The following is a 25786-nucleotide window of genomic DNA, read 5'->3' as shown; positions in this document are numbered from 1 at the left end:
ATGTCAGTGTTTCCTTTTTTTGACCACTGATAGCAGAAAAGGAGGACTTCCCAACTGCAATTCTATATGTTGAGAGATGCCTGTCACCAAACCGCTTCAACACCTAATGGCAATTAGCAAAAGGCATTTGGATCATTCGGCGATCACTGCCTTCAAAATGACAAATACACTGCGATCTGCTTTCCCCGTGTTTGAGCAATCAGCGTGTGACCTGGAGGTACAAGGACGCTCGATCAGCTCCGATACCACGTCCTGGGACCGTCGGGGCGCTGGCGCCATCCAAGGAGATGCCAGCCGGGGCAGAGTGGGCAGAGGCGCTAGAGGCTGGGGAGGGTTAAACCCCAGCGAGGTTCTTACAGTGTGACTCTGACCCCCTGGGGGCCTCTCTGAAATGCACACCCAGCCCCCTGTGGTCCTACTGAGTCAGACACTGGGGCCGGACCCAGCCCCTAATAGTAGTTGAGACCTCTGATTCTGATGCACAGTCATGTACATGAGCCCCGAGCCCAGGGCACTATCTGATACTCATTTTGTCACTGAAGATGCAGAGCACCCCCATTAAGCTAACCGTCCATGCTGAGGTTAGCATGCTAAGCTGAAGCCACCGTGGCCTTGAGCCTGTTTCGGTATTGATCTCACGACGGTCACTCACCACACAGAAGGGTTGTATGTTAAACAGGGATGGGAGGAACCCAGTCTACAAATGACTCAAGACACGTGTCCTCTGCAGGAGGCATCACTGGGCAGCTCTGTGTTGTCACGGGTGGTATCCAGTTGCTGTTCTCACTGCTTCAGTGTTTGCTCATGGACAGGAGAGTGGCTTGGACAGGGAATCCCACAGAAGTCACTGAGCAGCCATTTCCAGAATATAAAGCTCCCAGCATTCATAGCTCTAGGATCTCCGATGTTCCTCGCAGCCTTGTGAGGGCTGTGCCGTTGGATCAGGAGCTCCTCAGTGTCACCTCCCCCCTTCCGGACTTGGCCTGACCACCGTGCAAGTGTTGTACGGATTGGTCAGGTCACTTCCAAATGTTCTCACTCTTGCTGCCAGCAGCCAATTCTAACTGAATCAGTGAATCGTCTGTTTCTTCATGTGCCTGTTCATGATCTACCGATCTGCCCATCTTAACATCCAACTTTCCAGTATGGACTCAGCATCTACTGTGCCTCTGAGGGACCCCCCCCCAAGGAGAAGGGCACAGGTGAAAATCCTCCTCTCAGGACCTGCCATGAAACATTTCCCCCTTTCCTCTCAGGGTTCATCTGTACCCCCCACCCCGCGAGTCCCCCAGACAGAATGATGCCACTTTTCTCTGTACTCATCAATTTAGCCGTCTTAATGGAAACAGAATTTATCACAATCAACTTTTTAAAGGCATTCACCTGGGTGTATCTTTAATTACATCTATCTGTGTACATGGTTCTTCCCTTCTAGAATCCAGTAAACTTCTCTCTCCCCTGCCCACTCCACACAGCATCTAACAGAATGCTTTGTATTTAGTAGGTCCTTATTTCTGTCATTATACTCTTGATTAGAAAACCAAGGAATGGGGCTGTCCTCCTCCCCTGAGAAAAACTGACACCCTGGTTGAAAAGGAGTAAGTATGAAACTATTTGCTCTCCTAAGCTGGTTGTTCATTTCTTTTTTTTTTTTTTTTAAGATTTTATTTATTTATTTTGATAGAGAGAGAGAGAGACAGTGAGAGAGGGAACACAAGCAGGGGGAGTGGGAGAGGGAGAAGCAGGCCTCCCGCCGAGCAGGGAGCCCGATGCGGGGCTTGATCCCAGGACCCTGGGATCGTGACCTGAGCCGAAGGCAGACGCTTAACAACTGAGCCACTCAGGGGCCCTGGTTGTTCATTTCTAAGCCTTGCCTGCAATTGTTGCCTATGATCCATCACCAAACCTTCTACTTCTTATACGTCTGTGGGTCCGAAGTACTATATTTTCCTTAAATGCAAAGAGATGGGTCTAGACGTTGCAAAGATTATTACATCAAACCGTAAAGTTGGAGCAGTTCCAAGACACCCCACATGCCCATGGTTCTCTCCCACCATGTCCATTAGAGTCCTGAAATTAAATACTCATACTGGTTGGTCATTTTAGTCAGTGTTCATTGGGCCAGTAAATGGAAGACAGATAGTAACAGATCATTTGGGGAGTACTAGGTTTCATTTACTTGAAACTAACAAACGGAAATCTTACCGGGAAATTTTACCCTGAGTGAAAACAAGGTAAACCCGTGTGACTTATGGGCAGCTCTTGGTTGGAAAATTTCTCCAAGAAGGAACTTTAAGGAGCAGCCACATCTCAGCTTTGTCTGCTGCAAGTGGTCACTTTGTGTCCACAGAGTTTTTCTCCTGAGGTTGGGCACCGCAGATGCCGGATCTGAAAATGGACCTCCCATTTTGCATCCCTCAATCCCCACCCATGTGTCAGTCCAACAGAAATACATGCAGTTTCTGAACAATCACCATGAATTCGCACATTGGCTTGGACATCCCATGGTATTTTTGTCTCTGTTAGTTTGACGAGCTCTTACATGGTCTTTAAGACACTGGGCAGAGGCCCTCCCCTTCAGGAAGCCTCCTGCACCCACCCTCCCACCCTTCCCTCGGGCTCCCTGGAGTCTGTCATGTGGCCTCACACTATACATCCATGTCTCTCCAACCCGGCGATAAACTCAGAGAGTGGGACTCTCATCGTTTTATCCCTGGCGAATTTTTAATGAATGATGAACAAGTAAAAGGGATTTCAAATTCACGACTAGTGATATTCCAATGGCCATTTTTAGCATGGATAGAGGAGACCAGATGTTTGATCAAAGATAACTTTTCATCATTCCCCGTGGTTTGCAGTCTTGGTCCTAACACGTGAGACATCCATCTGGCCATGGGTACTAAGGAAACTAAGGTGATCTGTGAAACTAGTTTTCCACTTATACACACTGAATGGCAAGACATGGTTGAGGTATTTCTCAGCTGCCTGTTCGGTGCCCTGCAAATCTCCCCTGTCCCCTGTTGTTTCTCTCTGTCATCATATCTTCAGTGCCTTGTATGAAATTCCTTGCACAGTTTGCTTTCTTGATTGAGAAACAATCTAGAATACCAGTGTTTTTAAAAAAAGGGGGATGAACATAGAGGAATGGAAGGAAAAATAAGATGAAAACAGAGAGGGAGACAAACCATGAGACTCTTAACTACAGGAAACGAACAGCGTTGTTGGAGGTCAGGTGGCCGGGGGCGGGCGGGGGGGTAACTGGGGGATGGGCATTAAGGAGGCACTTGGGGGAATGAGCACTGCGTATTATATACAACTGATGAATCGCTAAGTTCTACCTCTGACACTAGTAATACACTATATGTTAATTAAATTGAATTTAATTTTTTTTTAATTGCTTGTAAGAAAAAGGAGGGGGTGACGGTAGTTATGGAAATATGAGAGTCTGGGCCATCAGAAAGTTAGAGGACTGTTTCCGAGAGCTCCCTCACTTCTGACACCAATTTCAAGGTTGGGGGTTCCCAAAACTGCCCCCAGTTCTGATAATTCACTAGGAGGCCTCACAGAACTCACTGCTTGCTGTTATACTCACAATTATGGTTTATTAAAGGAAAAGGATACAGATTAAAATCAACCAAAGGAAGAGATGCACAGGGCAGAATATGAGAAGGTTTCTAAAGCAAAGCTTCTCATGGAGTCAGGACAGGTGGATGTGTGATGATACATAGGGAGTACTGTCAACTAGAGAAGTGGCCCCATGGTTCAGACTTGTTGGAGCTTCATGAAGTAGGCATGATTGACTGCGCACAAGGCTGATCTTGGCTTCTAGGTCTACTGAAACTCTGTGATGCAAAACCCTACCCTAAATCGCATAGTCCTCTTTCTCAGGTGACTAGCTCCCATCTTAAGACTATCAAGTATAGCTGGCCCACCCTCAGGCCAGGCCCTGCCCTGAACAATGACAATCCTATCAAATACAACAAAGATTACCTCCCAGAAGCCAAAGGCAAATCTTATCTTTAGGCAAGGCCAAATTCTTTATTCTACAGGGAGCATTGCAAGAGCCCATATATCAGAGGAGTTCCTGGAAGACTTGACACAGCCCCGGAGAATATCAAGTAGTGGCAATATTGAATATATGAATAGCATTGCATTCAGTGGCAGACAAAGTGTGAGTTTCAGGTCAGCCAGCTATTTACTGGAAAATTCTACACTGGCCCCTTCATTTCTTAAAACCTTGGTCTCCTCATCTATGAAATAGAGAACATGATTGTACATTAAACTGAGATGAACTGAGTTTTAAGCATCTGAAGTAGTCCCTGGCACCAAGCAGGTAGCCAGCAAATGACTTTTTTCTCCCATTTCATTCTTTCTCTGCTTCTTACTCCTCACTAATGAGAGGGTTTATTGAAGCACAGATATCTCTCCTTGATGGAGCAGCTGCTTCTGCCTCCAGCAGAATGGTTATAACAGGAGAGATTCTTTTTTGTTAAACACATGCACGCACATATACACATATATACTTTAAAAAAAACCACCCTTCAGTGCTATGTTAGCGTTTTCAACAGCTGTGAGTCAAAAGGAACTATCACAAGGGTGTGTTTCCATGGCAACTGCCATGGTTACCGAGGAGAAAGGAAGAGAACAAGAGACGGACTTCTTGTCCACTTTCCTCCCCTGGCATCCACCGAGGGTCACACCAAACCCCCATCCAGAACAGCAACCTGCTTCCTTTACCGAGACTCTTGAGTGATGGTGTTGGGCCACTTGTGTGAAGACTTTGGAAGGCTCTGGTTTCCCATGCCTGTTCTCTCACTGTAGAAAACCAACAATAAAATGAATCACTTCAGAAGGTGATGGTTTTATCACTGAATCACAGGATCTGGATGACCAGTACCACCAATGCTTAAGGTAGTGGGGAGAGGGGAAAATGAGAAAGGGATGGATGGGGTAGGGAGGCTTGGGCGGGGGGGTTGTTCTTGATGAGCTGGAGGTATGATTCAACTGCCTTTTAGGGCTCATCCCACCCTGAGTCAAGAATAATCATTTCAGGCGTGTATCTATGGCAGTAATGGGGTAAATTCAACAGCCCAGAGGAAGAAACAGTCATTACTTGCCAGAAGTCAAGTACTCGTGAAGGAGGCACAAAATAAGACTATTTAACTAAGGGCTTTGGATACAGAGTAAAACATAGATACAAAAATATTTTAAGTTTAAGGAAGGAAGTCAGGACACCATGAAAATCAGAGAAATGTCTACGTGGGCAATAGTTGCCGAAGTATCCGCCATGTCGGAAAAGGTTGGCCATCAGCTACACAAAGGTCCAGACACTTTATGTCCCATCTGGGGACTCATGATCTGCCCTCTGCTGACTCTCCTTGAGGGCTACACGCTTTCTTTCGCCTCTTTGCCTCTGCAGGTAATTGTCATTCTTTCTGAAATAAACGGCAACCAGCAACACCACTGTCATCTTCCACCTTACGGGTGGAAGGTAGTCATGTCTTCTCAAGTGATGGCTCAAGCATCTCCTCATCTGTAAAGCCATTCCTCCTTCCTGGCTAGTCTTGGGGCACCTGTCTCTGCGCAGGTGTTCTCAACTTCCTTCCCCACCCTCCACGGAGTCAGCCGCCACCTCCGGCAGCTCCAGTGTTACCTCTTCCCTGAGCCTGCACAGATTTCCCAGCGAGTAGCCCAGCTGCACTCGGGCTGCACCTCTCCTGGACTGCTCGATATGGTCCACCATGGAGATTCATTTCTATGGAGGCCTTCAGTGCGCTGCCAGACTGTGATTCTGAAGCATTCACATAGATGCTTGACTTATTATTGTGTGTCTGCCATGACTGGCATCTAATAAGAAAACAGTCATGTGTTCAAAGAGCAATTCTGGAAGGATGTATGTTGAACAAGTATCTGTTGGATGAACAGTACAGTTTTATCAAAGAGGATACGTTCTACAGCTATTTGTAGAGGGGATGTTTCCTTTTGGCTGCACTCTCATTGTATGAGTCTCCTACAGCTGCTGTAACAAAATACTGTGGACTGGGTTGCTTACAGCTCCAGACGTTTCCCCGTCACAGGGCAGAAGGCCAGAAGTCTGAAGTCAATGTGCTTGCAGGGTCCTGCTCTCTCTGAGGCCTCTAAAGGGGACACCATGGTCTCCTCCAGCTCCTTGTAACCCCAGGCTTTCCTTAGCTTGTGGAGGCATCCCCCAGGCCTCAGCCTCCATTGGAACCTCTCCCTGGGTCTTCACCCTGTCTCCCCTCCGGGCATGGTTCTGTCCACACTTTTCTCTTCTTAGAAGGACTCATTGTACTGGATAGGGGCTCATCCTCCTCCAGTATGACCTCACTTTAACTAATTACATCTACAGTAACGACTCTCTTTCTACCTCAGATCATAGTCTGAAGGGCTGGGGGCACTGGGACTGCAGCACCCATTTCTGGGGTACACGGCTTGACCCACAACACTCTTCACTCCTCTGGCAAGGACAGGAGGACTGTACCTGCTTGTGGGGTCTGTACAACTTGAAGCCTTCCTCCTGTAGGATTGGGGTCATTTGGTTCTGTTGGTTTATTTTCACCCCCATTTTTCTTTTGCTACTTTCAACATGTACTTTAAATGTCAGCAGCACCCAGTTCAGATGGCCTCCTGGCCCTTCAGATTCACAGGGGCTCAGCGGTGAGGCCAAGGGAAGCCGGCAGCCGCAAGCACCACACCTGTACACAGCTCTGCAAGGAACAGTAGAGGCAGGAATGTCTCCAGAGCATATGGAAAGCAGGGAGATGCAGAGGTGCTCTGGGAGCCGGGATGCAGCAAGGAGCTTCTCAGGGCTCGGTCTGCAGCGGAGGGGACAGAAATAACCAGCAAATCCCTTCCCTGTGGAGAACCACCAATGAAAAGAAGCGACAGTCAAGTGACAGGAATAAACAGGACATAGATTTGGCCTTGCAAACTGGACAGGTTGTGGCTCCAGATGGCAAAAAAAAGAAGAAGAAAAGGAGCCATGAACAACAACAACAGTTTTATTCAGTTTGAACACTCACCAAGTTTTCTTTAATTATTACTCCCTTCTGGGACTCCAGCTGCATGGACTGGAGGGGCAGACTCAGCAGGGCGGCTGGCTAAGCCAGGAGCTGGTGGGGAGCTTCCACGGGGCCCAGCCAGCTCGGGCTCTAACCAGGGAGGAGGTCTTGACTGGGTTTTCCAAGCGGCTCAGGTGACAGGCTGTCAGGCGCGTGGCTGGGGTTCCTTTCCCTCCAGGTATGAGCGCTCTGAGCTACCGTGACCACACAGCTGGGCTGGGAGAGGGGGGTCTGGTTCCTTGGTCAGTCACCACCTTTGGAGCAGGTGCTGGGATGGCAACCTGGCAGGACCGTACGTGGCACTGGCCAAAAGCCAGGATGGACACAAAGCAGAGGAGACCGGGCACACTGGGAGAGAGTGTGGGCAAAGCAATAGCGAATGTTTTCAAAATATCCTTCTGCAAAGACAGAACCTCCCTGGGAAGCTCAGCTGCCTCATCTGGAGTTCAGTGCGTGTGTGTTTGAGATGCGGAGAGTGTGCCACGGCAGAGGCGGTATAGGACTGGGAAGCTTGCGAGGGCCTTGCAAATCACCCCCCAGGAAATTTACCTGAGAAAGGCACAGGCCTCTTAGAGCCTCAGTTTCTCGTGAGCCCCAGCAAGCCCCCTTCCTCCTTGGGAGAGAGAGGCCTGAGGTGAGTATGTGCAAATGCATGGGTGTGACACGCACACACTGAAAGCCCATGTTCTGCCCCCCAGCTGTGTTTCCTGATGGGCCCGTCCTTCTCCCCTTCTGGTTGAGAGAAAGGCAAGTCACATTCACAGGCATGGATGCCAACCAACTCTCAACGAGGGAGAGAGCGCCTCTTTCCCGTTCAGCTCTGCAAGGACATGCGATCGCCCCAGAGGACTCCCAATGGGATGACAGGCCGCCCTCCTTGGCCCCGCCAAGGAAGGCGTGCGTGAGGCCACTAACTGAACACGATACTCTGCTCTGCTCGGTGAATCCATCACAAACACACTTTCCTTCCATGTGCTTTTTTCTCCTTTGAGACCTTATATAATTATTTTATTTTTTAATTTCTTATATAATTATTTTAAATAATCCAATAATGTGACAACAAATTTTCTGAATCTATTTTACCCCAAACAACAAAAAATATTGTAATAATATGTCTACTGAATCGAAGGTGGATTGACAGCTGCTGGGGCAGGGTGGACCCAGAGAAAAGGTGTTCATCTGGATGTCGGTAGATTGAGGTATAAATTCTTGTTTCTCTGCGGGTGGACTAGGTGACATTGTTCAATCGTTTGCCATGTCCATGCCTTTGTCTCCCCAACCTGAACACAAGGTCCCAAGCACAAGGCTGTTTTGATAGCTGAGTGAATGAATGCACAGATGAAACAGAAGTCTTTGACTTGATTAGAATGCCCTCCTGCATATGATACAGTTATGCACGTGTCCTGGCACACACTCACACACACTCATTGGCAAGGATGCTCAGAATATCCTTCTGTAGTCGAAAATTATTGCAGACTCCCAATACTTAGATCTTGATTTAATGGTGTGTTCTTACGTGAGAGACCAGTTCCTCAAGGAAATTGCTTTCTATGTTCGATGAGTTCCTGCAGAGTATTTGCACCACATATAGAGGTGTCCCCAGGCTGTGAGCACTGTGAAGACAGGGCTCAAGTCTCTGCCTTCCTGTCATCCACAGAGGTCCTGGTGCACAGTCAGCCCCCAGTGCTTATTTGTCGGCTGTCAAACAATACAGTGAGACCCAGGCAAGCCCCCTGTCCATGAAGTAACAAATGTTTGGAAGAGAAGTTGATGCTCTAAGTCATCAGATCACCCCTGGGACTCACAAAGAGTACAAGGTTAGTCTAGCAGCCTCTAAGGGCAGGGCCCAAGTCCCGTGATTCTCCACCAGGTGCAGGGAGTGTGGGCTTGGCTGTGAGTAAACCGTGGCTGAGTAGAGAGTGGGAGGCTGGAGGGAAGGCAGGGGTCCTGCTGGACAGTCTTTGCCCGAAAGTCATGACTGTCTCCAATGACAGTACCAGTGACTCTGGATAAATGTCTTGGTCCAACTGGAAAGACACTTCAGGTGGACAGAATACTGAGAGACAATTCCAGAGTGATTATTTCTGATGAGGAGAGAAGGAGATGATGGATTTGCAAGAGTACAAAGCACTTGTGACAGAGAAGTGTGTCTGGTCCCTGGAGAGTCTTCTCACCGACCGGGGCTGACCACTCAAGGAAGCAGCGGAGGCCAACAGTGGTGGTCTCGACTCCCCTGATGAGAGCAAACCCAAACCACCCCCTTACCAAGGGCTCATTCTCTCTGCTGGGGAAAAAAAAAAAAAATAATGAGCTTTCAAGAAAGGCATCGTGTGGGACAAATCTTGGATGTTCTCGCCAAGTCTCCAGCAGCCTCTGGGAATAACCGGTGGTCTCGCATCCGTGCACTCTGATCCCGTTCTTTAGAGAAGGTACAGAATGATGACCGCAGGCCACCCTTGATGCACCTACATGAGCAATGGTCTGATGGAGGTTCGAACATAGGCCGTCACCAGACACAAAGGAAAGTGGGGTCTTGGAGGGAAGGGACGCCCCAGGATGGCACTGAAGGGAAAGCGGGCAATGTCTGGAGCCCCAGCTGCGCATCTCCCGGCACTTTGGCTTCTACTCCGGAGAGCTGCCAGCCCCTGAGCGTGGCTTGTCCCCGGCGAAGGCGAAGGCGCAGCATCCTGAGAAGGGCTTCCAGGCTCACAGCTAATTAAAGGCTCACAGGAGGTTGGGGGCTTGGCACTGAGCTGCTAATGCTTTTGACATTTGTCCAGATTAAAAATAATCCACCATCCATTGTATCAGAGATCTTCCTGGCGCTCCCTGTTCTCACAAGTGATTCTGGTTTTGCTCTCCCTTTTGCTAGACTAGCGGTGTTTTGGCCCAAAATGGAACTCAGCAAACAAGGCACTTGGAACAGATTGGAATTGAGAGGCAGCTTCTCTTTGAGATTCTGCCTCTTCCTCCCTCCTTCCCCGCCCCCCGCTCCCTCCCTCCCTCTCTTTTCTTCCTTTCTTTCCTTCAGTGTGTCAGAAACAGAGAGATTAAGACTCTAAAGAACGCAGAGCATTACCCAGTGGGAACACAGGGATGACCACAAGCCGTCCTGGTTCATTCTTCAGGCATTCAGACAGTTGTGGTTTCATGGTTTAAGTCAATACACATTTACTGGGCACCGAGGATAGCGTATTGTTCTCAGAAGGCGCTGGACATGCAAAGGGAAACATGACCTGCTTAGACTAGACTCTCCGGAAAGCAGACGGCAGCTAAGCACAATCTCAGAGCATGAAAGAAGGGGCCCGAGGGAGGGGAGAGAGGACACAGAGGGCAGGTATCACTGAGCCGGCAACCACTTTGTCAAGAGCCACAATGGGCTTCCAGGCCCATGGGGCACCTCTGGACAGGATGTGCTGAGCACAACGCATAGCATGAGTTCGATCCAGAGGGATGGAGAAAGCCGTATCTGCCGGCTCCCCCAGGCTCACGTGCCCCGCTAATCGAAATCCCCTGTGTGGGATGTTAACTCTGCTGCGCTCTGGGCTGGGGCACCTGAGCCTTTGACTGCCAACGAGAAAGTCAGGCCCCGTGCCCTGCAGTATGGCCATTCATCTGAGTCCAAGATCCAGTGCATGGCGGGGCTCAGCAGGCAGGCAAGGTGCGAAGCATCGGAGGGGCTGTGTATGTGAAGGTGGTGAAGTCCAGTGCTGGTCCTTAAAGAGCTGGTGATATGATGATAACAATAAGATTTATTAGTATACTTGCTGCATGTCAAGTCCAGTGGTAAACCCTTGACGTGAATTTCCTAATTTAATACTTACCAAAAACCAAAGATTATTTCCCAGATTTCCCTCTATTACAGACCAGGAAGCTACACTGTAAAGTGCTGACGACTTGTTCAGGGTTACTTAGCTGGTAAGTCCAGAGCTGATAGTAGCACTGAGAGACCAGCGTTACCCACCAGGCCCCCTGCCCGTGACTGTTCAGGGATCAGTAGTTCAGGCTCTGGACTGGGAGGCATGAGTAGCAGCCCCTCCAGAGCTGCGGGGGCTCCAGGCTTGGCCAGGCCCTGCCATGCTCCCCATACCCTGTGTCCCCACTCAGGCCGGGTACAGGTGGATCTGGGGCAACACTAGGGTGTTTTCTCCAGAAAGTTAACATAAGAAAATGTATTTCCACTTGACAAATTAAGTGCTTAGAACAGTGCATAGACAAACAGAGTTTAGGTCAGTGTTGAGTCTCCAAGGGATTCCCATTACATAGCAGAAATTTCTCCATCAGGACTCAGGATGAACTGAGAACAGAAATGAAAGAATGGCACCCGGATTCCTGTCGGTGTCTCTGCCGACAGCCATAAGTGAGAGCCCCGGGCCCCTGTGGGGAAGTGGGATCTTAGGATGAGGCTGCCTTGCCCACCATCAGTCAGGTCAGGGAGGTCAGGGAATCCTCCTCCCTGTGAAGGCCTCCAGGAGAACCCCCAGGGGCAGGGGAAAAGACAGGAGTGAGACTGAAGCTTCGGAAAATCTCTTCTAGAAACCATCCCATATCACAGGCTGAGCCACTTTAGAGGGGCAAAGGGCTCCCAGCTCACCTAACTGTAACAAAACCTCTTCACAGCACTAGTGCTTAAGGACCATGTAGCTCACTCTACAGATAGCTTTGTGGTGAGGTAGGAGGACCTGACTGTAAGCCAGAAGTCCAAAGACATTTTATTCCTCTAGCTGTATCCTCCTGCTCGGACTGCACGCTCATCAAGCAGGCCCCTGAGTATGGGGCTTGCATTGCAGGAGGAGACTAGAAGAGGCAAGCCCCAATAAATGCATCATCTCTTCCTAACAGATGCAGTTCTTGCAAATCAATAAATCATTCTGGCTATAGACACCTGTCTCTTGGGGGCTTTGTTAGTCTGGATCAGCATCCATGAGAATGATCAATGCTGGGGTTCTCAGGAGACAAGAGTTTCTGAGTCTGCCGAACGAAAGCCCATGGAATTCTAGGGGACCTGGCGGCTCTCCCAGACCCCCACCCCTACATCACACCTTCACCCTCATATGGTTCCCAAACCATCTTCCCTGATTCATTTTCCAATTTCTTTATGGCTATAATGAAAGCAAATGTGGATTTATTCATGTTGCATAGTATGGTCATTTCACATATTCTTAAATCTAAAACACACATACGCACACAATGGGTGCCAGGCTTTGTGCCATATGATTATGATCCAGGGATGAAAAAGACAGAACCCTTGCCTTCAAAAGTCATACAAGTTAGTACAGAAAACTGCGTGAAACTGAATTACGATGCCGTTTTCTAGGCAAAATAAGCTTTAAAGAGGGAGTAGAGACTTTTACAGAAGAAGGTACAGTGAGGGAAAGAACATTTCACCCAGAAGGTAAATGAGCAAAAGCATCCAGTGCCGAAGCCCTAATGACCTGTGGTGCCTGGGGGTGGCACGGGCCTGGAGCCGACTGAGAAAGTCTGAATAAACCCAGAGTCTCACGAGCTGGCTTGATGAGCTCTGCATTTCTGTGGGAAGGTGGACAGGGAAACACTTTGGAGTTCTTTCCAGCGCAAAACAACAGCAAATTGTGACCATCTTCGGCCTAGACCCGGTATCCTAGAGCCAGAGAGTATGGTTTGCTCCAGTGGATTCGCTGGTCAGTGGCAGAGCTGGGATGGAGTCTGGCTTCCTGCCCAGGGCTTTTTGATTCTGCCTCATGAGATGGGCTCTGTGTGGCTCCAGGACTGCGATTCCAGCATGCTACCACTTACTGTATACTCTCCGATAGCACTCATTGCAATGTGTGAATGTTGACCTTGGGTCCTCAATGCACCATCAACTTGTCAAGGCAGATGATGATTTACTTACTCAGTACTCAGGATAGCATCCAGACTAGAGAGCTATCTGAAGATGTCTAATGAATGAATAGATGAGTCATCAAAATAGTGCTTTTCCAAACCAAAAATAAGATAGATTTATCTTAGAAACTCTCCGGAAGGTGAGAATCTCATTATAACATGGATCATTTCAAGGGGAAAGAACTCCCCAGGTGCCGAGGCATTTTGTGATTGCTGCTGACATGTTTCCGAAACTTTCATCCTGACTTTCAGATCCTCCACTCATTTCATATTAGTCTTCATACTGTTTGTAGACTTAACATTCCACTTCCTCCTGCCTCATCTAATTAACTTCTCTCCGAGTTTGGCCACAAGCTGCTCTCATGTGGAATGCAGTGGAACTCATTAATCACGCCCTTCTTTTACTTTGAGTCCCTTATCTATATGAAGCCATATTGATCTATTTCTCCTTGGACCCCATAAGACACGCATTGTTTTCACCTGTAAGTGGCTACTCTGCTTCACTTACATGCATCGTTCATTAATCAGCGGGGCCGTTTACGCCATCATAATAAACCCAGCCTGCGGTAGCTTATTGTAGCCGCTGGGTTTAAGGCAAAGAGTTCAGAAGTTCTTATAGGCTGGCGACTCTCAAAGGTGAGTCTGAGAAGTATAGGGGCCTCATGGGGAGGCTCGTGGGGAGGCTTCTCATATTTTTGCACCCTTTTGTCCTTGACTCCTGCCAGGAAGAAGTCCAAGAGCTGGATAACTAATATTGGATTTCTAAACGGTTCAGGTCATGATTAGGACGTCTCACTCTCCAGCGTCACCAGGAAACCCCGCATTCTCCCCACTGCCCAGAGTTGGACTCCTTAGGGAATGGGAGGAGAAAGGGAAAGAGAGACTGTTTCTTATATCTCAGGATGACTCCTTGGAAAGATTTATGCATTAATTTGTTGTCAACCCTTTGTAAGGCACCAGGTCCCTACCCTAGTGGCAGCAGAGACAGTGCCATGTCATCACTGTGATGCTAGAGCTCTGCCTAAGACACAATGGGAACAGAGAACAAGGAAGCCCGGTCAGTCAAGGGAACCAGGGAAGGCTGCCCTGGGGAGGTGGTGCTTGGCGGAACCTTGAAGGGGAAATGAGCTTCGATCAGGAGGCACGGTGTAGGCAGGTGGCAAGTGCAATGGGCTGGAGGTGTGGGTGAGGATGGCATGTTCTTGGAAAGTTCACTAGTCCTGTTTCTCTAGATAATAAAGGACATGGAGTGGGTGGGGAAGAGATGAGGCATGCGGGTCGGGAAGACCACATCCCAACCTTGTTTGCTATGTTGAGGATTTTACTCAGAAGGTTATGGATGACACTGAAAAGATCGAAGCAGCAGAGACATGCATTCAGATTTGTGAGTTAGGAGGTGCAACCAGGCACCTATGTGGATGGCAGATTGTGAGGTTTCCAGATGGAGCAGACACCAGTGGGGGTGGGGGAATGGGACAGAGTCCCCTAAGAATAGGGCCCCTCCAGCCATCCCGTAGTCTGCTGCTCCCTCCTCAGCAGAGCCTTCAGACAAGAAGCACCGAATTTACTGCCAGTTGCACCACCTAGAGGCATTGGTCTTCAGCGGCTGCCATTTGAGGATGAAGCCCAAGAGCTTCATCCAGCAGCTCCAGGGGCAGCGCCTAGCAGTGTCCTTCAGATCCACCTCCTTCAAAATTCACTCTAAGTTCTCTAAAGTTAGACTAAAGCTGGTAATTTGTGTAGACCCTGTCCTGTCACGTTCCTGCCTCCTCCTTCAGTGCCTTGCTCCATCCTTCAGCTCTTTTGTGATCTTGTGATTAATTGTGATAAGAACACCTAACATGAGATCTACCCTCTTAACAGATTTTCAGCATATAACACAGTATTATTATCTATAGGCACAATGTGCACCCAGATCTCTAGAACATACTCACTTTGCATCACTGACATCTTACACATGATGATTAGCAACCCTCCCCCTCCCCTCACCCCTGCAACCACCATTCTATCCTTTGTTCCTATGAGTTTGACCACTGTAGACACTTCTTGTAAGTGGACCTATGCAGTGTAAGCTCAGGGTCACCTCCAAATGCTGCAGAACAAAGTCCAAGGGCTCCTTCTCTCAGTTCCCTCACTCAGATACCCCGTGGTCTAGTCAACTTATAAATGCAGTCCCATTTTTCCTTGCCACGGTTGCCCAAGTGTGCACCAGATTCAGAAGAGCTGGGAGCTTCTTTCCTTCCTTCTGCCCTCCCTCCCTCTCCCATTTCCTCCTTTCCTTTCTTTCCTTCATTTGTTTTTATTACAAAAGCTGAATGCCTGTGTATAAAACAGTAGATAGATTATAAGTGGATGGCTGGCTGGATGGCTGAATAGATAGGCAGATGGAGGAGAGAATACTGTCAAAGTGAAACCCATTCCAGGACTCTCCAGATTGAAATGAGAACAGTGTCAGTACATGTGAAGCCCGTGCACCCTACAGTCCCAACCCCCACCCCCTGCTTCTTCCAGTGTGCAGTTGGCCTTCTTCTGTGAGCCCATGGTCCCTTTTTATTTGACATATTTTACCATGTAAGCAGGATTCTCTAAACAACATATTTAATTTTTGAAACTTACAAAATGGAATCATTTGGTATTTGTTCTTCACAACATGCTTTTTTTTTTCCTTTACTCCACATTTCTCTCCATGTTGATATGTGCACCTGTAATTCATTTATCTTTCCTGCTGTATATGGTGATTTGCAGCCACGTGGCTTTTTTCTCCCACTTTGCTAACTGTTGTCTATCCCCCTCAGCAGACATTTGGGTTGTTTCCAGTTTCTTGCCTCGACCAGCACTGCTCTGGATACCCCCGAACCAGTCTGAGTTGTGCTGCGTGGTGACCTCAACAGTGATGGGTATTCTGTATGCCAAACACATGGGCATGACAGAGTTTTCAGTGTGGCTTTTGCCTGATTAACGAATTTGGAAATTCTTCTCATTGGTTACTAGCCATTCTTCTTTCCTCTTCTGTAAAATCTCTTCTAATATTTTTTGACTATTTTTTGTCTTTTAGTTATTGATTTTAAATAGCCCTTTGTATATTTTGTTAACTGTATTGCAAATATCCTCTCCTGGTCTGTGACTTGCATTTCCTTTTATCTGTAATTTCTTTCTAAGAACAGAAGTTTTTGGTTTTTCTCTTTCTACTTTAATATAGTCAAATATATATTTCTTATCTTGATTACTTGTTTGGGGGGATATTTTTTTTTTAAATGTCCCCTATCCCAAAGGTCACAAAGTATTATGCTATGCCGTCTTAATCTTTTTTTTTAAGTTTGGCTTTCATATATAAACTTTAAGTCATATGGAACTCATTTCTCTGTATGGTGTGAGGTAGGAATCTCCTTTTATTTTTCCATACAGTTAAACAATTTTCCTGGTGTCATTCATTGAATTTTTTTCAGTGATCTGTCTCTGCTTTTTGTTGTTGTTGTTTTTGTTCTGTGTGTCATCCCTTTGCATATTTGTGCACAAATACTATCTTTACAATGTAATAGGCCTATATGTTATAATGAGCTATCTCACCATAGATTTAACTTTTATTCTATATTTTACAATACTTCAGCAATTTATTTCATCACAATTTATTTATTTGTTTATTTATTTATTATGTTTATTCCTAGATATTTTACCTTCCTCTTGTCCCATAGTTTATTACTGTAGTATGGAAGTGCATTTGACCCTTATATAATTTTAGATCCATCAATGTTGCTAAGCTGTCATAATAATGTAACTGATTTATGTCTGTGTGATCTTTATAGAAAATCACATCATCAGCAAATAATGACAAATTTATTTTAGACTCACTTTCCAGTCCATACATATTTTTTCTTGTCTTATTTCTCTGGCTAGGGTGTTCAGTATAATATTGAATAGAAATATGATGGTGGGGGATATTTTTATTTTTCTGAGAGCTGAGGGAATTATTTAGCCTTTCCCTACTTAGTAAAATTCTCTAACATACTGGGGAAGTTCTCTTCTCTTCCCAATTTGTTAATCATTTTTATCAGAAGTGCATGGTGGGGCGCCTGGGTGGCTCAATTGTTAAGCATTTGCCTTTGGCTCAGGACATGATCCCAGGGTCCTGGGATCGAGCCCCGCATCGGGCTCCCTGCTTGGCAGGAAGCCTGCTTCTCCCTCTCCCACTCCCCCTGCTTGTGTTCCCTCTCACTGTGTCTCTCTCTGTCAAATAAATAAATAAAATCTTTAAAAAGAAGAAGAAGAAGAAGTGTATGGTAAATTGCTAAGAAAATTTTCTACATATGCTTAAATTATTTTTCTTCTTAAATGTATTAATATTATAAGTTGCATTAAGAGATTTTTAAGTGTTGAACTAAACCATGCATTCCTGGGATAAGCCAAATTTATTTAGTATATACTATCTTTTCTGTATTTACTAGATTTGATTTGCTAATACTCTCTTTAGAGTATTAGATTTCTCTTTAGATTTTTTCCATACATATTCAAGAATAAAATTAACTTTTAATATTTCCTTGTAGTGACTTTGTCTGGTTTTGGTGTCCTAACAAAATTAGTTGGGAAATGTTCCCTCACTTTCTATTCTCTAGAAAAATTCATCTATGATTAGAATTATTCATTCTAATAACAGAAAACTTTCTAACATTCTTAGGATGATAGAGATTGCTTTATAAAAAAAAAAGCTACTTAAGACTGGTGTTTCCCTTGTGAAAATATTTTTTAGCTATTCACCCATTTCTTTCAATGGTTATAAAACTGCCCATTTTCTCTAATTCTTACTGAGTCTGATCTGGAAAATTATTTTTTTCTAGGAGCTTTTCTTTTTTGTCTAAGTTTTGTCTAAGCTTATTGATATAAGGTTGATCATAATGTTCTCTTATGTTTTTTATCTCTGCTGCCTATTTAACAATGTCCTCTTTCTTATTCTGACTATTTTGTTATATTTTCCCTCTTTTTCATGTTTTAAATCTTATACAGATTTATCATTTTTTTACTATTATCAAGAAATTATAACATTATTGATGCAACTATTATATCTTATTTTCTCTTGCATTCATTTCTGGTCATTTCTTTATCATGTCTTTCCTTCTACTTTCTTTCTTTTTTTTTTGTACTGTGTTTAAAAATATAATTGTTTACATCTATAACTTTTTCTTTCAAAATGCAATGATGGGTCTTTAAATTTGATGTTTTATTTTCATCATCATGCAGTCAGTTCTTATTTTTCTCATAATTTATGATTTCTTCTTTAACCTGTGAGTTGATATAATTCTGGATGATTATGCCTGCCTTTCCTCCCAAAACGATAATTGTCAGGGGCAATTATAAATATAAAGATTCTTCACATTCTTTTTGTTCAAGGTATATAGACAATAGCACAATGCTTAGTGGCATTTCAATGTCTCACTATTATAAATATTTTATATCCCAAACAAACAAGAAAAATGAATGTGTGTAGAACAAAAGCAATGTTTTAGCTAAACTACTTTGTATAAAATATTAATTATAAAAGCACCTATGTTTTGCTTTATGGTTCACTATAAGACTTTTGTACACATTCCAACTTTTGGGATATATGGTAATTGTAGGTCAATGCCTGGTACATGGCTGCTCAGTGATAGAGTAAGGACTAGAACTCCAATGTTTTCATATCAACTCCTACTTTTTCAACTACTGCTTTTCCCTTCATTCCATACCATTTGACCACATTTGAATGGGAACCTCTGATAAGAATATTGTCCTGGTGTTTTTAATAACTCATTAAATTTCCTTAGAGGAAAGCCCTAGACAGATTTGTGCCAAACCATTATGTTGTATATATAAAGTGACATTTTAGTTTGACTTTGCAATAATTATCTTGCCACTATAAACAGTAATGGTAGACCACCCAAACCATTGGCTTCATCTCATTATACATAATGCTGATTGCTATGGACATACATTTCTATCTCCAGGTTTTTCTCATACCACAGCATATTTGCCATGAGATTAAGACAATCTCTTCCTTTGGATTTAGGTTTTTCACCTGCATTTTCATATGATATTACCAAACTGATGATCTCGTTCAACATTTCAATTCAATTTTATTATTCAATTTCACCAATTGTATTAGAACTACAAGTTAAAGAGATGTTGCCAACAACAGGGTGATGTGTAGAATCTGTAAAAATATAATGCACAATATAACTGGGAATATTAAGAGAACAGGATTTCATACCCTACGTCACTTTTGTCCTCAGAATTGATTTCCTGTTGGTGCCGTGTCCCTACATATTCTAGGAATACACCAACATTTTTCTTTCATGTCTCGGAGAAAGATTCTCTTCTATCATTTAGGTTAGTCACAGGCATCAATCTCATATTCTTAGAGATTTTTAGATGGTTGCATTTAAAAGCTTTCTATTTTTATTTTCCTCATCTTAGATGTCATGAGTGCAAAATTGGATAAACTCATGTTGGCATTGCTCTTGAGTTATTTTTTTCCCCTTATTTCCAATTCATGATCACATTTGTTGTGATAAGATACATACTTGTATAAAATTCCTATCCCATTGTTCAGAATTATAGTTGAGTTCCATAAAGGTGTTTGAAGCTATTTTACTGTATTTTCCTTTAATCTTCCCAGAAGTAAACATTACCCATAATAAAGGCCCGACTAGCTGCACTGAGCAAGACATATGAATAAAAACACTGTTGGTGTTTAAGATATCCTTTGGATTCATATAAATTCAGAGGTTTTGTTTACTCAGAATCAGTTGTGAGCTATTAATCATGTATGTCATGAAACTTGATGAAGTTTAGGAGGAACTAAAGACATAATGGACCAGAAAGGGAAATCTGAAGGTCTGCCTCTAAAACTTCTCATTGTTCAGAATTCCTCTATTCTATCATCATGGCTTAGATGCATATCTAGTATTTTGATACAAATAATTTAATTCTATATCTCCACTTTCTATCTTAATTTACTTGATCATAACATTCAAATTTACCAGAAGTCATTTATTATTCCAAGGTTATAACCAAGCAGACACTCACTCAAAACATAAAAGTCAAATCTCTGAAGGCCAAATTAGCTCCTGACCTGACCAGTCGCTCTGGTGGCAGAATTTTCTGCTTCAGAGTGCCTGCAGTAAGTTCTGTTCATAGGAGATGATCTCTGATTTACCATTTGAAGGCTGTATGACATCCTTGAATCTGCAGTGGGCATAATGCTGGCATTAATACCCCCCTCCCAGTTACTGTGAGGATTAAATAGATCACCGAACATGCTAAACAGAGTTCATGGTATATAATAATGATCAACAATTGTTTATTGAATAAAGGATGAATGAATCACATGCTTGTATATATGATCTTTTCTTCTTGTGAGAATGTTGTGATATTTCTAGAAGCCCATATAGGCATGTCAGGCCAATGCTGGACAAAGTAACAAGAATTTATAGAAGTCTCTTCATTGGTTAGAAATTCTGGTCTAATCCTCATTCCTCACAATCAGATAGGGGTTAAGATGGATTTAATTTCATGCTTCACAAACTTGTTGCAATAACTTTATTGAGAAGTCTGGGGGTGGGGAATGAAAACTTTGAATGTTCCCAATATATATGTGCATGTATTTTAAAATTATATGTAAGGCCAACAGAGCTTTTTCTTATAATTATTTTCATAACTAAACTTGTTGCACTATAGATTCTGTTCTTTATAGATGTGTAATTTAAAATCCAATTATCACTCATATACATCAAAATAACACATTTGATATTTATATTTATCACAGATCTGCCATTTAACACCTCCATATTATGTTCTGCTTTCCTCCCATGATCACATTCCAAAATATATTCTACAGTCCAAGTCTTTTGCTTTATTATCATGAATATGACATTCATATTGGAAAATAAGTGCCTTCAATTCAATGTCAGTTATCTGTACCAGGTAGCTCTACCTACACAGCCTAGAATATAGAAGGGGCTCAACACATATTCTCAGTGCTGTTATTCTTATTTGCATATCAGCATTTACAATATTCACCACCAAATAATTGAACAGTGGTCTTGATAAATTGACTAGTGTTGCTTAACTATTCTTTGTCCACTGATACCAAAAAAAAAAAAAAAGTTTAAATGGAATAAGGTAATGGAAAGACAGAATTCCTTCTCCAGAACTATCTCCGCTGGCTAATTAGGTACTTACGCAAAGACTCATGTAAAGAGATCCTCCAGAGTGCGGGGTAGACACACAGCCTCTGCCTTCTAATAGCTTGCAATCTTGTTTGTTCACTCTTGCCTTCTGAATGCGTTGGTTTGGTTTTACAACACCAATCCTTACCAGAAGTGCTGTACACTCTTATAACAAATAAGAACTATAACTTTATTTCCTGTAATGGTTTGCAGACTGTCCCACACTATTTGGAATAATTGGATTGCCAATGAAACCTGGGTCCTCGGGTAGCCCGGGACTCAGTATTCAAGCTGAAATATGTCTTTATGTAATCTGAGGATTCAGGAAAACATGACGCACAACCAGACGGCAGGCTTGGTTTGAATTTGTTACCTGCTCTGCTTTTCAAAGATCTGTACTTTGCTAATAATGATACAAGTAATCTTTTCCTGTTTAGCTCTTAAATCCCTGATGGACTTTCAGAGCTCTTATCCTCTCTGGTTTATCCTAAAGATGAAGACTGATCCATGATCAGATTCTAACCCAGATGTGTAACTTTGAGAATCCAGTGACGTGCACCTTTAAAATGTGATCTGACCAGTGATCAAAACAACTGAATAGTGACAAAGGTGAGACTTGCAAAGAGACCTAAATCAAAATCACTGTAAATATATACATCTCATACTCCACTTCCAAGACCTGTCATGGAAAATTCTGCCTAGAGGGAAAAAAATATATGGTAAACTGACAGTACTACTATGTGTATTAAAAAGACCCCTAACATACGTTGTTAATTTTCTTTCTAAGTGGCCCTTTGCTTCTGCATGCATCCTTGAAGAAAATTATGACCTGTGTCCAACCACAAGATCACCTTTCTAATAACCTTCCTTTTGATGGGCCCAGTTGCTACTACCTGGAGAACAGTGATGGGAGCTGCACCTGTGTCTGGAGCTGCACCTGTGTCTGGGTGAGAGCGTCTGCACCTTTTGGGACCAACACTCGGGCTGAGGCTTCTAGACCCAACCTGGATTGGGAACAGAGACTAGAGGTTTACCCTTGGCCATGTCACTTCTGAGGTCCCTCATTTGAAGTAAGTGGTGGAAGCTCTCTGACCCTCTGTCTCTGGAACCTGTGCAAGGGAGATAACAGGGTCTCCCATGTCTGCTTCACGACTTCGAGATAGCTAGCTGTGACGTTTAGAGACCCTTTGTCTTTACTCCTGTGGATTCCAAAACAATGAGATCACTAGAAGCCTGACATACAGAAGCAGGAGGTGAGTGTATGTGTGAGATGCGATGTTTATTTATGCATTTTATATACATATGTATGTTCAGACATAAACACACTCTTCAAAATTAATTTTTCAAAATGTTCTATGAAATTCGTTTCCATTTTGGTTATTTCATCTTTTAGTGCTGTCAGGAGCTTGGCCCCTTCACAACTGATAAATCACCCACATTAATCTGTCTTCCACCCGCTTCCTTCAGATTGTTCCCTCAGCCACAATAAGATCTGAATGTGTGCCTCTACACATGGCATCCCAAATTATAACCTCCCAAGTCTCAGGATTGTTTTCAAAGGGCTAAAAATTGCCATGCTCATAAAAACAAAACAAAACAAAAATGGCAACCTTGTTTGCCTTGCCAGTCTGTCAGAGCTTGAAAAACAAACTTCATCCCAGAAAGACAAACACACACAGCAAACATGGAGAAGGAGCGGCTGACAGAGCCGAGAGAATCTCCAGGCCAAGGAACAATAGAGGAGAATGCAGCCAGACGGTGTGTGGAGAGGCCACGTGCTATAAACGTGGTGAACGGGAAAGAAAGAGCATAACCCCAGCCGGGGAAATGCGTGTGACTGCAAGAACTTTCTCCTTTGCACGCACCCTCCTCCAAATGCCCAGACATCCCCGCCGTCAAAGCTCACACATGGGAAGCTGTGTCTGAATTGAGCTCTGCTCATCCCCTCCTCTTGAAAGATTGCCAGCTAACAGGCACGGTGACCCTGGCTTAAATGGAGGCGTGTATACCTAGCCTAACTCCCTCTGGCATGTACCATGCAGTATGCAGATATACAGAGCCAAACAGACCCCAAAATCCCGATTTTGCAAATCATTGTTAGGGTGAATCAAAGCCAATCAACTGCATATTTCCTGGAAGGCTTCATTTTACAATCCTGATGAGATACAAAATAAAAAGGCGACTTTGGCGGATTTCTATAATAACAGTTTATATTAATATTCTACAGGAATCCTTTCTTCCAAGGAATCTAAAGTACTTGAAAGGAGATTGGATTCTGCCCCAGCTCTGGTTCCAGCAGGAATAAATGGCAGCGCTTGGCAGCCACAGTGCCAACCTTAGCAATGTCTCAGGGGATGTGAATACAAAGCCGCACATGTTACAAATAAGTCTTCATTCACACAGGCTCTGGGCTGTCAAAGCTTATCGGCTGTTGGCCCCAGGAGGATCAGGACAGATCTATCCCTAGCTGAGGGGTCAAGAGTCAGTCGCCATGCGGATAAGTTCTTATTATGGCCAATGAACGTGGCGGTGCTACCAGGTGCCCTCTGATGAAGCTCTTCTACAAGTGTGTGCTGAACTAGACCCTTTCCCTATGTCATGAAATGCTCAGTGCGATCCTCTGAGATTGGCAATTGTTACTGTGCACATTGTTCACATGAAGAATAAAGATTCAGGGTACAACTTGTCCAACACCATAGCCAGTAAGCGGCAGAGTCCAGTCTGTACCCAAGGATTTCTGGTTCCAAAGTCCATGCCTTGTTACTCCACTGCTTTGATGCAGAGTGATTCCAACCATAGCAAGAGATGGAATCCACACTGTTTGCTTACAGGTATGGTGTTCTTTTCATTTTACTCTGCCAAGGAAATGGGGCTGAGAATCTTTAAAGTTCCTAGTGGCCAAGCTGCTCCCAGTCATTCAAATTCCCTTGCCCTACCTCCTTACTCCATCCGAGCAAGACCATGCGTCCCAGGGGCATCTCTTTCATAACTCTCTCTGGATCCTGAGCATCAGCTTTGTTTTTTTTTTTAATAAATATTTCTTAAATTTATTTATTTGATAGAGAGAGAGCAGGGGGAGGGGGAAAGGGAGAAAATCTGAAGCAGACTCCATGCTGAGCACGGAACCTAACAGGGGGCTTGACCTCACCACCATGAGATCATGACCTGAGCCAAAACGAAGAGTCGGTTGCTTATCCATCTAAGCCACACCAGTGCCCCTGAGCACCAGCTTTTAAGACTAGTTAGAGGACGTAGTGTCTCCCTAGATTGCCCCGATAATAAAAGAACATGGACACAGTTCTCTCTTTGATTCTCTATTTAATTCTCCAATTAAGTTGAATGTGTATTGTGTGCAGGGACAGGGTGTGGACCAGGCTGACCAAGTACCTCATTTTCCTCAGTGCAAAATTTAAAGAGATGTCAAAAAATGTTAATTATGATTAATACTGTTTCAATGTAACATTTAAAGAAAATGAATGCAAAAAAATCATGATAAAAATATTTTTAAATAAAGATAAGATCAGTATTAGCAGCTGTTCCTTTTACCTCAGGCGCCCATGAGCTCAGCACAGCTCTGTGCTAGACGCTAGGCCTCTAGAGATCCACCAGGCCCTGGAGGGTAAGGACTTCTTAGAAATCTGATTGCAGTATTTGATGCAAATAACATTAGTTTCCCCACCTTCAAACTGGGAAGTACAATCTCTCCTTCAAAAGAAAGGTACTCCAAAGTTACTGGACTGGACTAAATTTAGTTTTGCGGACGTTGAGCTAGAATGGGGCTAGACATGAATGCAGTCTTACAAGATAGAGTCTCATGTTTTCACAAAAGCCAGGTGGTGACTATTAATCACAGCAGCTACACATTGCATGGCAGATAGCCCACCATAAACTTACTGTTCCTTCTGTCCATGGAACCCTTAGTGCGGTGAAGAATCCTGCCACACACCTCAAGGCAGCTACCTCTTGTGGATTGGGGTCACAAGGGTTACTGTGGACTCAAGCAGGAAGGGTGATCACTACCACTTCTCCTCAAGGCAGTAGAAATGAGACAGCAGAAACTGAGGGCTGACCGCCTGTGGGGTCAGCGCAAGGGGAAGATATGGAAATAAGGACCAAAACCTGGTCCCCTTGCCCATGGTCCATGTCACCTTGACGTGGGCGGCACAGGTTCAAGTAAACCTTCCCAAGTCGATTCTACTTGACAGAGGTTGCAACCTGGCAAATAATAAATATCAGAAGAAATTCATTACACACACAATTGTCATTCCTTCATTGTAAGATGACAAAGCATATGTGGAGGGATGTCATGCCTGCTTCCTTTTACAGACAAAGAACATGCATTCAAGAAATGACGTGATATACACCAAACCACCCACCTTTTGTGGGGAAGCCAGATTATTGTTGCCAGCCCGCCACTAAGTCCAGGCTTCAGGTCTATGGGAGACACAGAAGCACATCTCTGAAATATCTGTCTACTGCTGTCGTCCACAAACATCAGGGAAGGAAATCAAGGAAATGCCAATCTTCAATTGATTCCATACCCAGGTGTGGAATCCCTGGTAATTATCTTTATTCTAACTCATGTTAAAAAAATGAACTCCTCAAAATACTAAATGTGGGGTTACCATATAATGTAGTATTTCC

This window comes from Eumetopias jubatus, unplaced genomic scaffold, assembly GCF_037043125.1.
Source record: "Eumetopias jubatus isolate StellerSeaLion01/CBP00866 unplaced genomic scaffold, mEumJub1_p1.0 scaffold_9, whole genome shotgun sequence".
Taxonomy (NCBI): Eukaryota; Metazoa; Chordata; class Mammalia; order Carnivora; family Otariidae; genus Eumetopias; species Eumetopias jubatus.
This window is presented reverse-complemented; position numbering follows the sequence as displayed.